Below are 13,156 nucleotides of genomic sequence, written 5' to 3'. Positions count from 1 at the left end.
ACTGGCTAACCATATGTAGAAAGCTGAATCTGGATCCCTTCCTTACACCTTATACAAAAATTAATTCAAGATGTATTAAAGACTTAAACATTAGACCTAAAACCATAAAAACCCTAGAAGAAAACCTAGGCATTACCATTCAGGACTTCAGTTTTCATTAACTGAACTAATATCACAGGAAGAAAGACTGAAGCCTGCCCACACTCATGGACAGACTTTTGTCACAAACCATCGTCTGCTCTTCAGGCCCAAGAGACACTATCCTAAGCCATTGTATCTTGTTTTAAGCCCATTCAATTTCCCTGAAAATCATTTAATACTCCCCCTAAAATCATCCACACTTTCCCATCTTCCTTACCACTATAAAGTAGAATATATAAGCATCTCTATCACATTGGGATTTTGGGTAATCACTCTGATTTTTTCCCTGTGCATGCTAATAAATTTGTACACCATTTCCCCTGTTAATTTGCCTTTTGTCAGCTGAGTTTTTCAATGATATGATAGAGGGCAAAGAAGTTTTTCCTTGGCCCCTACAATGGCTTTTAGGTTCCTGCCAATGTTAAAATTGTCACTTCATGACAGAAATGCAACAAGACAAAATACATCCAGAACTTTAAAATAATGCAAATGTGCTGAGTCATATTTCTTTGTGTGCAACAAGGGTTTTTGTTTGTTTTGCTAGATTTTTTCCATGTTTTTGGGAAGTCTGTACAAAAGTGATAAAACTCAAACAAACCTACTTTGCATTAGACACAATAAATTTATTGCTCCTTCTTACTTCCTAAAAAGAAAAAAAAGATCTACTTCCTATAGAGTATAGATATTCCTATAGGCATTTCTTAGTTCCTAAAACTGCCAAGAAATCAAGATAAAGATATATTTATTAATATACCTACTTTATTGATGGAGGACATAAGGTGGAAAACTATTGCTTAAGGCTAGACACCAAGGCAGAGGAGGAAGGAGAGAATTACCTCTCTTTTGACTTCTACTTCAGTATTCTGGGCCCTCACTGCAGCTGTCTCCTAAGTATGTGTCTTTCATATTGATTACTATTATTTTACACTTGTTACTAAGAGTTCAAAATTACTGCCTGAAGCTTCAAGATAATCAAAAACAAACAAGCAAAAATAAAATCACTTTTCACCGTTCATAGAGAAAAGATTATTAAAGAAAGAAAAAAAGATCGAGACTTGCCAAAAAAATCCTTAATTTATATAACATATGGGTTAAAGACACTATGCTTGCTCGTATCATTCCATAGTACTAAAAAAACTTTTTAAATAAAGTTCTTACTCACATTTATTTCAAAAATCCAGAGATCTTGGTTAGTGTTTTTATTTTTATGCTACCAGATCTGCTTATATTAAATTTTCAACTTCAATTGCTACTAACTTAATTTAGGCCCTAATCTATTCCATGGACTATTGCAACACTCTCTTAAAGAAACTCCTGAAGTCCACCTGTTTAATGTTCAATCCATTAATGCTACTTGGATAAACATTCTAAATTTTAGACTATGTTATGTAACTCTTTGTCCAAGAGATAACTTCCACTGAATACAAGGTAGGTGCAAATTCCTTAGTCCAATATTAAGGTCAGCAAGTTGACACAAAAAGACTTTAAAGAATCTCATTATCCAGTAACTTCTCTCATATATTCCTATACCTTCATAATCTAGTCATATTAGGGTACACTTCACACCAGTTTTAAAGAGTCATATGCTTTCTTGTTTCCGAAAGCCACTTTGACCACCTGCTACAAATTTCATATCTTCTTAACAAATTTCTTTTCTAGGCATCAAGCCCAACTCAAATGTAAAGTCTTCTTATAAGCCTTTCCTAGACTACTAGGTAACCATGGAATCATCTCAATTTCATATATTTCCATTATATCTTAAAATCAATATTATATAACACCTATTATTTATATTAGAATTACATATATGACTGTCTATGGCTCTTTATCAGTCAAGGTCCCATCAAGACCATATAAAATACGCCAATTAATTTAACAGAAAAAAATATATAAGTTATTGGATATATAAATATTAGAAGACTGAAATACAAATTAGGAAACATTGAGATGCCAAAGAAATATTTTCTGCAGGAAATATCTACCATTCCTGGACATGAGGCTAAAAAAAGGGAAGAGGTAGGTGTTTTTAATAATTAATATTTGAAAGTAGTTCCCTCAGAGCAGGAGCCAGGCCTCTCCACAAGGAAGGCTGACCAGCTTATGCTGTTAGAAAAGAAACTTGTGGAGCTAGGACGCAAACTTTGAGGAGCAAGCACTGTTTGGTGCTGGCATTTCTCAGGGAGTACGATGAGGTTGGTTCTGGGAGTGAAGATAAAAAACAGAAAACTCATATGAATCCTATAATGAAAGTACTATTATGTTACTAGGAAAATATTTGGTCCATAAAGGTGCTCTCTTATTTGTTGAATGAATTACACAAATCACTGAAGTCTCATTTTACAGATGAGATTCTGAGCTGCAAAGGAAAAGTTGTTTAATGTTATTTTACTCAGTGTGCTCTGATGATTTAGGTTTCATTAAAAAGTCAGTTTTTGAATAAAACTCTTGTATCATCAAGATAGTTAATATTTAAATTCAAATGCACATTGATGAAAAGAAAGTAAACTTTCACTTTATGAGTTAATCTTTTGCACCATGATAGCAATGACATTCAAACTGAGTGGTAATTTTATAAAATATTCTGTATAGAGAAAGAGCAATCAGAAAACCACTATTTCTTATTTCGTACTTGATTACACCAAAGTGAGTCTATTTCAAGGATGATCTCAGCTTATCTGCAGAAAAAAAAAATGAGAGTGATGATAAAAACTTGTGTATGTATGTGTTTGAATATATTAGATCAACTTGAACAATGTTATTTTTTGAAGTCACTTTTCTGACTCAACTGTCTGCTTTCCTTGTTCAGTCTCTTACTCTAAACTATGTAGTCAAACTCCTAAGTATTACACAGATCCTGATCAAATTCTATGTTTCATGAAAACATCCTTGATTCTTCTACATAAAATGGGTATATACTTTAATGAATGCTTATGGCCTTTTAGTTCTCATTTTTGGGGACACATTTTACCAACTGTCTTGTATAATGAATAATTGCACTTGAAGTCCAGGTACAAGTCAATTCAATTCCTTAATGTTTTAAACTGTCTTCCAGAAATAAAAGTAAATTATACATGGAGGAAGACATCATCCAAAGCCTCAAAGAAGTTCTTTAATTTTCTTCCACAGTTTCTGCCATCCTATCAAGAATAAACAGCTATACAGACAAGAATGGACAAAAATCAAAAGAAAAAATACGTGATAAAAAGAGATACATTAAAAATCAATTTTAAAAAATCAGAATTATACTTTAAAGTGCTTAATATGTGATTAATGTTTAATAACTTAAATAATATGATGAATCATGGGAGGTAAGAGAAAGTATAAAAATAATTATTCAGAAAGTCTGAATAATGCCTTAATTAAAATATAATGATTTAAATTTCAACACATAGTTTTAATAACATTATAGGCCCTGGTGAAGAAATAATTTATTAATTAGAAAATAGGTCAGTAGAAAATATCTGACCTGAAGTATGGGGAGGGAATAAAAAATAATGGAAAATACAGAACAGATCACGAGATAAATTGGAAATGGGGAAGAAATTGAATATCTAGGAAACTGGAGTTGAAGAGGAGGAAGAAGAATAAGAGAAAGTGGCAAGAGAGAGACAGAGAGAGAGAATAGGTCAGAAGATGATAATTTTTCAAAACCGACAAAACATGTCAAGCCAAAGATGTAAGTAGAGATAAATAAATTTTTAAAAATCCACACCTAGGTATATTTTAGTAAAACTTTTGAAAACCACATACAAAAAGACACTTACCATCAAAATAACAGCAAAAATTGAGCAATGATTTTAAAATAAAAATAATGAAAATCATAAGACAATGCAATGGTTTAATTAATAGTTAAAAGAAAATACCCAGCAAACTATAATTCTTTGCCTGATGAAAATAGTTTTTAAAAATGAAGGTGATACTGAAGCTATTTCTCAAAAAAGAATTTATCATAAAAAGACTGCACTAAAGAAAATAGTAATGCATTTCATAATTCATTATGAAAAGAATGGATTAGTCAATAAATGGTATAATTTGTTATCCATATAAAAATTGTGCTGTCTACTTCATATCATACAAAGAAGTAAATTTCAGATTATTAAAGACCTGATGTGAAAGTCAAAACTAATTTTAGCAGAAATATATGTTAGAATATCTTTACGACTGCATGACAGGGAAAGATATCTTAAGCACAAAGCCTAAAAGAAAAGATGTCTGTTTATAATAATATTAAAACTTTCTTTAAATAAAAATTCCTCATGAACAAGAGAGTCTACAGTAAAACACATACTGAAAGAAAATATATTCCAGACAATTGGTAAAAGATTACTTTCTAGAATATATTATATAAATTATTTCTATAAAACAAGAGGAAAAAAATACAAACTTCCCAAAAGGAAACTTAAATAGTAAACCTGAATAGCAAAAGTAAACAAGGAAAAAGAAATTAAAAGATGCCCAATCCTATGAAGAATCAAGAAAATTTATTTTAAAACAGTAGAGTACCAAGGACAGAAGTCCTTCTAGCTAAGTTGGAGTAACAAATATTGGATTTACTCTTTCCCATGAAACGACTTTTAAAAAAAGAAGACAAAATATATGAAATCACAGTGTTCAAGACACTAAATAGAAATCAGTGAAAGACCCAGAATTGCAAGAGATGAGAAACATGGGAGATAAACTCTCCAATAGACAAGCTTATTGACTTAAGAAAGTTTCTAGGGCATGTTGTAGTGAGGTAGAACCTAGATATAGCAGCACAATAATGGCCCTCCAAAGATGTGCATGTCCTAATCCCCTTTACCTGTGGATATGCTACCTTACATGGGAAAGGGACTTCACAGATGTTGATTAAGAATCTTGATATGGGGAGATCGTCCTGGATATCTCAATCTAATCACATGAGTCTTTAAAATAAAAGAAACTTTTTCAGCTCCGTTTAGAGTTAGAAAGAGATGTGGCTGTTGAAAAATGATTAGAGAGATGCAACACTGTTGACTTGCAAGATGGAAGAAGGGGACACAAGCCATGGAATTTAGGCATCCTCCCAGTGCTGGATAAGTCAAGCAAATGAACTCTCCCCTAGAGCATGCAGAGAGGAACTCAGCCCTGCTTGACTCCATGGTTTTAGCAGAGCAAGACCCATTCTGCAGTTCTCACCAATGGAACTGTAAGATCATAAATTTGTGGTGGTTTAAGCCACTATGTTTGAGGTGATTTGCTACATTAGCAATGAGAAACTAATCTACCATCAGGAGATGGGCTTACTGATGTTCTTGGAAGACTAATGTGACTGGATTTCCTGGAGAGGAGAAAGTTGCACATACATAGATACACAGATTTTCAGAGATCTGCAGAAGGCCCCCTTACATATTCAGCTGAGAACTGATTAGTAAATGTTTGTAAGGAAAATACCTGAGGCTAAGAAAAGAAAGCCCAGAAAGGATTAGAGGTAGCAATATCCAGCACTCAACATAGCTGTGAATAGAGCCTGCTCTAACCAGCAAGAATGGAAAATCTATGGTTCATTGAAATACACATAAGGGTCTTACTTTACTAATGGGGAATTAATAGCACTAGACTGAGCACTATTTGCAAGTGGTATAATATCACTAGAAGTTAGAGGGTGATGAGCTACAGATGTTAAAGATATAAAGATAAGTTAAAGGTAGATAATCCTTAAAACATCCACTAATGTAAAAGACAAAAAGTAAATAAAATGGAGAAGAAAAATGAAAATATAAATAAACATTCAGCTGATTGAAAAGAAGGTGAAAAAGAGGAAAGGGAAAAAATAACATGTGGCACAAAAAGAAAACAAATAGCAATTGACTATTTAAGTGTTATCATAACAATAATTACGTTAAATGCAAACTGTCTAACTAAAAGGCAAAGACTGTCAGATTAGAAAAAAAAATTAAAACCCAACTGTTAGAAACAAACTTCACATGTAAAGACATAAACAGGTTAAAAGGGAAAGGATAGAAAAAGATGTAACTTTTCAGCACTAATTAAGAGCAAGTTGAGGGGCCAAATGAATATCAGATAAACTAGGTTACACAGAAAATAATACTTCCAAAAATACAAAAAAAATTAAATAACAATAAATGAATAAATCGTCAAACTAAAATAAGTCTAAATATTTATAATTAATAGATCTTCCAAAAAAATTAAGCAACTAATGACAGAACTGCAAGAAAAAAAGAAAACCACAACCATAGTTGGAGATTTCAATATCTCTCTCTCAGTAATTCATAAAACAAAGAGACAAAAAATAAGTAGCAGTATAGAAAATTGGAAGAAATACATCACCCAGCTTTACCAAAAATTCTAAACAAACTTAGCAAATAAAATTCAACAACATATATAAACTATAATACTTCATTACCAAGTGGATTAATGCCAATAATGCAAGGTTCATTTAATATTTGAAAATCAATCAATGCATTTAATCATGTTTACAGTCTCAGAAAAAAAAACACTTGACAATCTCAAAAAAGATATAGACAAAATTCAATATTCAGCCTTGATGAAAACTTTTCTCAAACTTGGAATAGAATGCGTGTAGGAAAGAGTTTACTCAGTAGGCATAAGTGACTCCAGCCTTAAGTGTTCTCAGTTTTCATGAATTGCCTGTTTTCACGAATGGCCCTTGGCTGATTCCTGGGAACTGGGCTCTTCGAATGTTCTGATAAGAGTGTTTTGCATGCTTGTGTTCTTGGACCAAACTGTGCCAGGTTTTCTAGATAGTCTGAGTAAACAATGTGCTTTATGTGAGAATCCCAGTGAACCTTCTGGGGCTCTGGAGCTTTGGTAACTGTGGTGAGTCACACAGGTATCATGCGCCTACATGCATCCCCATTAAAAACTCTGTAAAATGCTGCAGTCCTAGGCACAGGCAGCTTTCCTGGTGGATATCACTTTGTATGTGTTGTCACAACTTACTGCTGAAGGAATTAAACATATTCTCTGTTACTCTGATGGTAAAGGACTCTAGGAAGCTTATGCCAATTCTCTGAAAATTTATTTATAGAATCGAAGCATTCCTAATAGATAAGATAAATAAAACCCAATGTGTTTTTCTTACTCTCACACATCACTAAACACAACACTTTTGACACCAGATTCTCTAGTCGACACCAGCAGGATATCCTATAATTCAATTCTGACACTACAACGAAAGTTGTCAGAATCAAAATAGTTGTGCCAAACCCTAACAAAATAGTCATGAGGCCATAAAGAAAAGGCTGTCACACACATATCTATGTTTAAAATTATTAGAAAGACTCTCTGGAAACCACAACCTTCCACAAAGGGCCCTCAACCTTTTACAAATAGTACTTTATAAAGACATCTGCCCAGCAACTACCTATTCGACCTTGGACTGATGTCACTATTGTTATAGATCCTTGTAGCCAAGGATAATTATTTCAAAACAACTTATGTAACTTCCCTCATATTGCTCCTAAAAACTCTTTCCTTTCTTTGCCTTTCTGGGTATGTCAATGGCCATTTATTGGGTGCCAGGGCACAAGTATTCCTGGATTGCAATTCTTCTGCTTATTCCAAAATAAACGCATCTTTGGAGAATCTCTTTCTGTCGTTATTTTTGGTTGGCACTACTTAGAGATGGTATAACATCCCACAGGTTGAGGGCTCTGTCCCAGATGACTTCTCCCCAATTCAGATGCCAACCACACTTCCCAGGTTGTGACCTATACATCCGACTGACTGGCTATAAGTTGGAGTTTCTATGACCCCCTTCTTGGGTTTCATTAATTTGCTAGAGTGGCTCAAATAACTCCAGAAAACACTTTACTTATATTCACTCATTTATTATAAAGGATATTGCAAAGCCTACAGCTAGATGGAAGAGGTGCATAGGGCAAGGTATGGAGGAGGGAACACAAAGCTGTGTGCTGTCTGGGCACCCCATCCTGCAGGAACCTCCACATGTTCAGTAATCTGGACCCCAAACCCAGTCCTTTTGGGTTCTTATGGAGGCTTAAGTAGACATGATTGATGGGGCTGAAAGTCTTAACTCTAATCATGCTTTGGGCTTTTAGTTGACCAGTTTCCATTTTAAAACTATCTAGGGGCCACAGCAACCACTCATTTTATTAGCAAACAAAAGACATTCATCACTCCAGAGATTCCAGGGATTTTAAAGGTTGTATACCAGGAAACAGGGAGGAGAAGAAAAATATATTTTATAATATCACGATTCTATATTAAAATACCACAAAACTTCTATTTATTTTAGTAGAAAATGGTACTCATTCTAAAATTTATTTTAAAATGTAAAGGACCTAGTAGAGCAAAAGAACAAACAAAAACTTTGAAAAATAAAGTTGCGCTATAACTTTATAATTTTAATGCTTATTACTGAGTTATAGTAATGCAGTTTAATATAGGTCTAGACAAGTAAAACTACTGAAATAAAGAGACTCCAAAAATATAGCCAGACATTCACACACTTGAATTTTGAATAAGATACAAAGGTAATTCAATGGAAAAAAAATCTATCCCACAGTTCAACATAGTGCTGTTGCTACTGGATATCCATGAAAAAACAAAAGCCTTGATCTATTCCTCACACCATATAGAAAATTAATCTAAAATGGACCAGAGAACTAAATGTAAAAGCTATATTATTTCTGGAAGACTATATATAAGAAAATTTATATAATTTTGTGTTAAGAAATCTTGTTGTTGTTATGGCATAAAAAGCATGACTCCCAAAAGTAAGGGGGAGAAAGGAAGGAATTTGATTTCATCCAAATGAAAATCTTCTGCTATCAAAAAGGCACTGTTAATTGAGAAAAGGCAAACCAAAAGCTAGGATAAAATATCTGCATTTATATTTTGTAAAGAACTTATATTCAGGATATATAAAGAACTTTCAACATGCTCATTCTCTCCTGGTTATGTTGTAAAGTGGTGAAACCCTTCTGGAAAACAAAGTTAAATATAACATACCATATAATCCAATCATTTCACTCCTGAGAGCTTACTAAAGAAAAATGAAAGTGTATGTCTATACAGTGATTTGTACATGAATGTTTACATAAAATTTATTTATAATAGCCCCAAACTGGAAATAACTCAAATGTCTATCTATAGTGAATGGATAAACTAACTGTGATCTATTCATACAAGGGATACCTTTCAGTGATAAAAATGAGTGAACTATTCAAACAGGCTAAAATATGAATAAATCTTAAAATAATCAGACTAGATTTAAAAATCCAGACCAGGAAAAAATGCACACAGTGTCATTTTATTTATATAAAATATTTGAAAATGCTAACTAATCTATAATGGCAAAAAACAGATCAGTAGGTATCTGGGACACTGGTGTGGGACAGGGAAATGAGGAGGAAGGGCTTCCCAAGGAGCATAAGGATATGCTTGGGAATGATAAATATATTCATTATGTTGACTATGGTGATTTTTTTCACAGGTCTCTGTATATCTATCTATATAGCCATCTATCTATCCACACACATATATATGTCAAAACTTACCAAGTTGTATGTTTTAAATATATATAATATAAGTCAATTACACTTCTACAAACATGTTAAGTTTTTTTAAAAACATAAACTATTGAGGTATATTTATATCCCAAACCAAGTATTGGTGAGCATGTAAAACAAAGAGAATTTTTATTTATTGTAGTATGAGTATAAATTGTTACAACAAATGTAGAATGCTATCTGGCAAATTCAACTAAAGTTGTGAGTCATGCATACTCCATGACCCATCAATTCTACTCCTACAATATACCCTTTCAAAACTCTTGCACATATTCACAGGAAGACATGATGTGCAAAAATGCTTACTTTTATGTCGTAATAATAAAATTCTGGAAAAATTCTAAATACTTATCAAAACAAACTGAAATAAACTGTAACATGAAAAACCAACATTTTGTCTAAGAATTTATACATATGTAGTAAAATTAAAACCCGCATATGAAAATCACCTGCACAAAATGAAGTTTTAAAGATTATCCCAATGAATAAATGGAAGGGAATATTATTAGGGAGAATTATATGTTTCAATATTTGTTAGTTCTTATTTTTTTAAGTAGGTAGTCAATAAGTTGGTACCTATTATATCATCTTCTATACTTGGGTATTTTTAAATTATTTCTAACACATATTGTAGCTATTGTCTATAACTTACAGATATGGAATTTTAGGATCAGAAAGGCTGTAATATTTGCCCAAGATTCTATAACTAGTGAATAGGAACTTCAGTCTAAGATGTAAGCCTTCCTTCTCCTGATCCAGTGACTGTTCACTTACCCCATCATTTCTTTTTTTTTTTTTAATTATACTTTAAGTTTTAGGGTACATGTGCACAACGTGCAGGTTAGTTACATATGTATACATGTGCCATGTTGGTGTGCTGTACCCATTAACTCTTCATATAACATTAGGTGTATCTCCTAATGCTATCCCTCCCCCCTCCTCCCACCCCACAACAGGCCCCTGTGTGTGATGTTCCCCTTCCTGTGTCCATGTGTTCTCATTGTTCAATTCCCACCTACCATCATTCTCAGCAAACTATTGCAAGGACAAAAAACTAAACACCACACTTACCCTATCATTTCTATCTTAAGATTGAAGAAGAGAAAACCTTAAACATTTCTTGGATCACAAAAAGATAGTAGTTTAAATTTTCTTGTATCATAAGGCATTGAAATATCTACTCAGGAAACAATATGCGGAAAAGACGAAAGAGCACCCAGAAGCATTCTCTGTGCCTTCATATTGTAAGAATAAGGAAACAGGCCGGGCACGGTGGCTCACGCCTGTAATCCCAGCACTTTGGGAGGCTGAGGCAGGAGGATCATGAGGTCAGGAGATGGAGACCATCCTGGCTAACATGGTGAAACTCCGTCTCTACTAAAAAATAAAAAAAAAAATTAGCCGGGTGTGGGTGGGCGCCTGTAGTCCCAGCTACTCGGGAGGCTGAGGCAGGAGAATGGCGTGAACCCAGGAGGAGGAGCTTGCAGTGAGCCAAGATCGCACCACTGCACTCCAGCCTGGGCGACAGAGCAAGACTCCTTCTCAAAAAAAAAAAAAAAAAGAATAAGGAAACAATTAAACCTATGGAAATCTGAGCTGCCAAGATACTGTGGGAACAAGAAGAAGGAATATTGAGACACACAGATAATAATAATAAAGATGTTTCATATTTTTAAAAATGAGAAAAGACATAATTAAGCAAAGGAGATAATATGTCATTATGAAGACTGTTGGGATTTCTTGTTTTTTTTTCTTTTTCTTTTTTCTTTTAAAGGATCTGTAACAGCAAATTCTTGTTAAAAACATATCGTTTTGGTGATGGTCTTACAGGTGTATACTTATCTTCAAGCTCATCAAGATGTAGACATTACATGTATGTTTCTTATATGTCAATCATACCTTAATAAAGTGGTTAAGCTACAATGGACTTATATGTGACCTTTATAAACTAAATCTCAGCAGAAATTGAGATATTTATTCATGCATATGCATAGATATTTGTATGTACATAAAATTAATTAACATAAATAAAAAACTATACCATATAAAAAGGTAGATCATTTAGTTAAATATTACTTAGGTTGAATAAATGTAGATTTTGACACAAATTGTATCACAGAAGTGGTCATATTACTTATAAAGTTTGTTTTTAAACTTTAGCTAAAATTTTGATTAACTAATATATTTAGCTCAGATATTAAGATCAGAATCAGAGGAACATGCTCTGCAATGCTGACTTCAACCATCACTAGTCTGTTTATTCTTTCTCTATGGATAAATTATTAGGAAAGACTTACTCAATACACATTCATTATCAGTAACATGTATTAGCAGACAAAGGCACCAGATACTACCCAAGCACTCATGAGATGGAGACACCTCTGCACTAATGACAAATATTAAATGAATTATCAAAATACACTCTTATGAATGCTCTAACAAGAATATCTTTAAAATGCTTCTGAGAAAGGAGAGAAACACAGGCCAGGAGAATAGGCAAAAGCTTCACAGATGTAATAAATAAATAAATGGGATAATATCTGGGAAAGTATTTTTCAAACAATAAAGATTTATACCATTTAAGAAATTATACTTGTTACTATAAATTCCTCCATCACAGTTCTCGATAATTCGGATATTTTTGGCATGTAACTTTGTACATGTAAGCATTCAAAATATTTCATGGACTGCCAAGGCTCATCATCTTTTTAAACTTTTCTTTTTGAGGAAATAAATTTACTCAAAAGTAAATATCTCACCCATAAGTGAAAAAAAAACTGCAGTTAATATTTTATCAATGCTAGTTTCTGCAGAATTCATCATTGCCTGACCAATAAATCTTTTTTAAAACATATTATCTGGTAGGCAAAATAATAGTTTTACAATGATGTCTACATTCTAATTCCCCAAACCTGTGAATATGTGATTTAAATGGCAAAGAATCATTAAGGTAGCAGATAGAGTTAAGATTGCTATTTCATTGATTTTGAGATGGAGACATTACTTTGTATTATCTGGATGGGTTCAGAGTAATCACCTGGGCTCCTTATGTGGAAGAGGGAAGCAGAAATGTCAGTATCAGAATCATGCAATGTGAGAAAGACTTCAAAAGCCATTGCTGGCTTTGAAAATGGAGGAAGGGGCCAGAGGCCAGACAGCTGGTCTCTAGAAGCTGGAAAGGCAAAAAAGTGGATACTCCTTTAGAGCTTTCAAAAAGGAAAACAGCTCTGCCTGATTTTAGCTCAGTGAGACCCATTTGTGACTTTTGGCCTTCAGTACTGTAAAGCTAATAAATTCATATTGTTTTAAGCCACTAAGTTTGTGGTAATTTGCTACAATAGCAATAGATAAGTGCTAGAGTTAACACTGATTTCATTCTCAGAAAAACAAGTCCCACGAACTTTTTATGGAAAACTCTGGCCACTGCTATTCTATTTTTATAGAAAACTCTGGCCACTATTATAGAAAACTCTGGCCAC

Source organism: Pongo abelii, chromosome 2 (assembly GCF_028885655.2).
Source record: "Pongo abelii isolate AG06213 chromosome 2, NHGRI_mPonAbe1-v2.0_pri, whole genome shotgun sequence".
In the NCBI taxonomy this organism is placed as follows: Eukaryota; Metazoa; Chordata; class Mammalia; order Primates; family Hominidae; genus Pongo; species Pongo abelii.
The sequence above is the reverse complement of the archived record's forward strand: the minus strand, read 5'-3'. Positions refer to the sequence as shown.